The sequence below is a fragment of the Lethenteron reissneri genome, chromosome 66, assembly GCF_015708825.2.
Source record: "Lethenteron reissneri isolate LAM-NWPU_2019-01 chromosome 66, ASM1570882v1, whole genome shotgun sequence".
Lineage (NCBI taxonomy): Eukaryota > Metazoa > Chordata > Hyperoartia > Petromyzontiformes > Petromyzontidae > Lethenteron > Lethenteron reissneri.
Genome location: NC_083844.1, coordinates 7,182,656 through 7,188,772, shown reverse-complemented (window position 1 = coordinate 7,188,772; position 6,117 = coordinate 7,182,656).

The following is a 6,117-nucleotide window of genomic DNA, read 5'->3' as shown; positions in this document are numbered from 1 at the left end:
ACATTTTTAAACGTGTAAAAATGAAAATTTTTAGGTGTACAAATGTAATGTTACATGTGTAAAAATAAAAAATTTTAACGTGTAAAATAAATGTAAATGCTTATTTAGCTCATATCCGATTTCATCACAGCACGCTATTCAGTCTATTCCGATGAGCTACACCATCTTAAACTTGACACTGTGAGTGTCCGATCTTGCATTAAACTTCATGAAGTGAGTGCGTGCAAGACCGTGTGTGCTGATGTCCGATTTCATCACAGCACGCGATTCAATGCATTCCGACGCCCTACTAATATCTATCTAAAAACTTGGTCAGATCTTAGTATTCGCCTTCATTCAGTGAGTGACAACGACCACACACATAGGCCTCGGCAAGGAAAGGTAAAAGTGTAAAAACAACGAGCCTACCTTTACCCTACATTTTACCTTACCACAATAAATCACTCTACCCTACCTTTTACCCTTTAGCAGGTAAGGTAAAAGTGTAAAAACAACGAGCCTACCTTTACCCTACCCTTTACCCTTACCCCTTGGCATGTCGACACCTTTACCCTTACCCTTTTACCCGGTAAAAAGGGTAAATTACCTTTCCTTGCCGAGGCCTACACACACACACAGCGAGATACGAGCAGCAACCTCGGCGTAAATCAAATCTTTCAGATTCTGATTCGGTGCCACGGACACCCCAGACAAACCCCTTCACAGCGGCAGAGCGACATGACACTTGTGGCTCGCGCCGATGGCTCTTGACGCAAATCCCGACTGGGGCTGAACGATTTGGGGAAACGATCAAATAGCGATTTTTCTGATAGATATTGCGATTCGATTTGTGATTACATTTGTTCAAGTCAAGCTTCAGTTCAAGATTCACTGTGTAATAGATTTAAAACATGCGATGGAGCATTACCACATGATACCATCAAAATATGAACTGCTCTATTCTAATACAAGGATGAGAACTCATCTTCTTGGTTCTTTCGGTAAAGTCACGTAGAAGGGAAATAGAACAGGTCTGTCGGAAAGACAGCGTCTGAATGAATTCTATCTATTCATTCATACGCTGTCTTTCCGACAGACCTGTTCTTCACCTGAGGACGGCTGCTTGCGTTGTGGCCGAAACGTTGTGAGAATTGTATTTTATTATGTTTTATTTTTATTATTTTATTATTTTCCTTCTACCTGACTTTACCGAAAGAACCAAGAAGATGAATCCCTGCAGTCACGAAAGCTTTAAATAGAAATACAAGGATGAGAACTTAAAAGATATGAATTTCTTCCAACATTATTAAAATGTTTTAATTAAAATAGAACAATCAAACATAGAACAATTGTTAAGTTACATAAATGAAGTTATAACAATAAAAACTAAAACAATTCCAACAAGAAAGCAATAGCACTTTTCAAATCGCAAAAAAATCTGAGCCTTTGCGATTTGGTAATTGCATTGTTTCAAATTGCGATTTTTATTTGAAAATGAATTCATCGTTCAGCACTAATCTCGACACAAGGGGGCGCTTACTCTCCACGGAGTTGCACGGTCGCACTCAGCTCGCACGCACGCCCCCTAATGGTGAACTTCAGCTTGACAAAGCTCCTCCCCAGGGCCGGATTATATCCGAGTAGCAAAAGTGGTAATATGCTACTTTCTATTTTGTTACTCAGTGCCGGATGAAGTTAGTGCGGAGCCTGTAGCATATGTTATAAAGGGGCCCTAAATAAAAAGAATCAATATTAAAACACACATTTTTAACTTGCACGGTAAAGTAATTGTATTTTTTCAGAATCAGAAAGGGTTTTATTCGCCATGAAAGTTCGTACAGACAAGGAATTTACTTTGGCCGGAAGGTGCATATACATTCAACATATGGGAATCTTAAATAAGTGGCTTACAAGTCTAACTATACTAAAGGTACAAGTCTAACTAATACTAAGGAGCTAAAGTACGTAAAAATTTAATAAAATAAAATCTAAAACATATAATAGCTATAACATACAATATAAAATTACAAAAATGCAAATAGGGTAACATAGTGCAAATATGGCACGGTGTCATTGTGCAGATATTGTGTTAAAGTCAGTTTGAGCCCCTGGCCTTGTTGAAGAGGCCAGCAGCGGATGGAAAGAAACTGTTTTTGTGGCGTGAGGTTTTGGTCCTGATGGACCACAGCCTTCTGCCGGAGGGGAGTAGCTGGAACAAAGAGTGTCCAGGGTGGGAGGAGTCGGCCACAATCATCCTCGCTCGCCTCAGGGTCCTCGAGGTGATTTTTTAAAATCCTTTATATTAAGTTCGCATGCTTGCTTGCTTGCGTGCTTGCTTGCGTGCTTGCTTGCTTACGACCGTGCAAATCTTTCGGTCGTTTTTTAACCCACTTCCCGTGATCCAATCGAGCTGACATTTTCCACACAGACTCGTTGTGCCAGACAATTAATGTTCGTGAAAAAAAAATCCCAAAATTTTACACTTTTTAGGCAAAAAAAATTATTTTACATATATTCAAATAGAACTCATTCATGGCTTTGGCTGAACGTCACAGTATAAGAGCCCAGAGCGTAACTCCTCCACAGGCCGTGGCGGAGTAGCGCAGTTGGTAGCGCCCTCGCTTCCCATGCCAAAGGTCGCGGGATCGATCCCCGCGTCCTCCACGGGCGAATATATTTTTGAATCCTTTATATTAAGTTCGCTGCCACGCATAGAAAGGATTTATAGTGAAAAACTTTGTTTTTACGGGTTATACTTATTTCATTTACTATACAGCCATATAATACAAATGGCTAACATTAAACACCCCAGTCGTTCATAAAAGTCAAAGGCAGTGTAGTACTATAGTAATAGCCAGTGCCGGATTATATCCGAGTAGCAAAAGCGGCAATATGCTTCGGGCCCCGGCACTTTGGAGCTATCAATTCCGGTTCGGTGATTCTGCACTCGTTCTGTTACTCAGTGCCGGATTAAGATAGTGCAGGGCCTGTAGCATATGTTATAAAGAGGCCCTACATAAAAAAACACGTAAATATTAAAACACATACATGTTTAACTAAATTAAAATTAGTAACTAAATTAATTTAGTTATTTCTATTTTACGCTTTATTTTTATTCTTATTTTTTTATTTTTTATTTTCACCTACGTGACTTTACCGAAAGAACCAAAGAGTATGGATCCTTGCAGTCACGAAAACTTCAAATCTGGTCAATTCATGTCACAGGGTCACCTGATCAATTCATGTCTCAGGGCCACCTGGTTAATTCATGTCCCAGGGCCACCTGGTTAATTCATGTCCCAGGCTACCGGGTTAATTAATATCTCAGGGTCACCTGGTTAATTCATGTCCCAGGGCACGTGGTTAATTAATATCCCAAGGTCACCTGGTTAATTCATGTCCCAGGGCTACCTGATTAATTCATGTCCCAGGGCCACCTGGTTAATTCATGTCCCAGGGCCACCTGGTTAATTCATGTCTCAGGGCCACCTGGTTAATTCATGTCCCAGGGCCACCTGGTTAATTCATGTCCCAGGGCTACCTGATTAATTCATGTCTCAGGGCCACCTGGTTAATTCATGTCCCAGGGCCACCTGGTTAATTCATGTCCCAGGCTACCGGGTTAATTCGAGTCTCAGGGTCACCTGGTTAATTCATGTCCCAGGGCACGTGGTTAATTAATATCCCAAGGTCACCTGGTTAATTCATGTCCCAGGGCTACCTGGTTAATTCATGTCTCAGGGCCACCTGGTTAATTCATGTCCCAGGGCCACCTGGTTAATTCATGTCCCAGGGCTACCTGATTAATTCATGTCTCAGGGCCACCTGGTTAATTCATGTCCCAGGGCCACCTGGTTAATTCATGTCCCAGGCTACCGGGTTAATTCGAGTCTCAGGGTCACCTGGTTAATTCATGTCCCAGGGCACGTGGTTAATTAATATCCCAAGGTCACCTGGTTAATTCATGTCCCAGGGCTACCTGATTAATTCATGTCCCAGGGCCACCTGGTTAATTCATGTCCCAGGGCCACCTGGTTAATTCATGTCCCAGGGCTACCTGATTAATTCATGTCCCAGGCTACCGGGTTAATTAATATCCCAAGGTCACCTGGTTAATTCATGTCCCAGGGTCACCTGGTTAATTCATATGTAGGGGCTACCAGGTTAATCGAAGGTCGTTTCCAACATAAAATTTCGATTTAAAGCTTTCGTGACTGCAGGGATTCATCTTCTTGGTTCTTTCGGTAAAGTTACGTAGAAGAGAAGTAATAAAATAATAAAAATTAAACATAATAAAATAATTCTCACGACGTTTCGGCCACAACGCAAGCAGCCGTCCTCAGGTGAAGAACAGCTCTGTCAGAAAGACAGCGTCTGAATGAACACCACCAGGCTTGGCAGCGTATATTTAAGCTGGGTTGGAGGGGGAAGAGCGCCTTGACAAAGGAATTTGCATATCAGAAGGAATTTAGCATATTTATGGGAAATGCAACATTGTTGAAGTCCATTCGCCAGCAAGGAATTGAAGAAATCGATTCAGATTACAAAACCGTTCCACTCTCCCCTCCATTAAACTTTTACTGCAACACTTGGGGTCTTGTTGCAGAATGTATCGTGTCCGTTTGTAGACAGCACGTGAACAGCTCAAGAACTACGGCTCTGATTAGCCACGCACGGTGCGAAATAGGTTCAACATTTCCACAAGCGAGAAATTCGAACTCTGGACAGAAATCTTCTTGGTTCTTTTGGTAAAGTCACGTAGAAGGGAAATAATAAAATAATACAAATAAACAATACAATTTCAGACGCTGTCTTTCCGACAGACCTGTTCTTCACCTGAGGACGGCTGCTTGCATTGTGGCCGGAACGTCGTTAGAGTTATTTTATTGTGTTTTATTTTTATTATATTATTATTTCCCTTCTACGTGACTTTACCGAAAGAACCAAGAAGATTAATCCCTGCAGTCACGAAAGCTTTAAACCTTGGACAGAAACATAATAACAATGATCATTTCGTGGTCCCTGAATGTTCATCGATTGCCTGCGGTTTTGGGTACCTACGTACGAATATATACATGCCTCTCAACCCCTTATCAGTGCCCTACCTTATCACAGACCAATTCAGCCCTTATAGGTCACCCCGTGCCCCTATAAGCCTCAACGTTCATCCTATAAACTACACTATACACTATTATACGCTGCACTATACACTACTATACACTACACTATACACTACACTACACACTACACTATAACTGCCTACCTTATCACAGACCAATGCAGACCTTATTGCCTACCCCGTGCCTCTTATACATCTCAACGTTCATCCTACAAAGTACCACCATCACACAAACACACAAGCAAAAATACCAAAAAATGTTGCCCGTATTGAAACGGCTGTACCGCCATATGGACCTGAAAACTCAACTTCCCTGTACAAGAATACGGGTTAAACCGTGTCGGTTGACAGGTATGTACCAGCTATGTACCTGTCAACCCATTCGGTTTACCCTGCATTCTTCTACAGAGAAATAGATGTTTCAGGTCCATACGGCATTACAGCCGTTTCAATACGGGCAAACTTTTTAAAAAAATCATTATTGTCTATTTGTGTTTCTCCCTCGTGATGGGACTTTGTAGGACGAACTTTGAGATTTATAAGGGGCACGAGGTGACCAATAATGTCTGAATTGGTCTGTAATAAGGTCGGGCACTGATAAGGGGTTGACAGGTATGTAGCAGTGTAGTGCATAGTGTAGCGCATAGTGTAGTGTGTAGTGTAGTGTATAGTGTAGTGTGTAGTGTAGTGTATAGTGTAGTTTATAGTGGAGTGTATAGTGTAGTGTATAGTAGTGTACAGTAGTGTAGTGTATTGTAGTGTAGTGTATAGTGTAGTGCAAAGTGTAGTGTATAGTGGAGTGTATAGTGGAGTGTATAGTAGTGTATAGTGTATAGCAGTGTATAGCAGTGTATAGTGTAGTGTATAGCAGTGTATAGTGTAGTGTATAGCAGTGTATAGCAGTGTATAGCGTAGTGTATAGTAGTGTATAGTGTAGTGTATAGTGTAGTGCATAGTGGAGTGTATGGTGTAGTGTGTAGTGTATAGTGTAGTATATGGTGTTGTAGTGTATAGTGTAG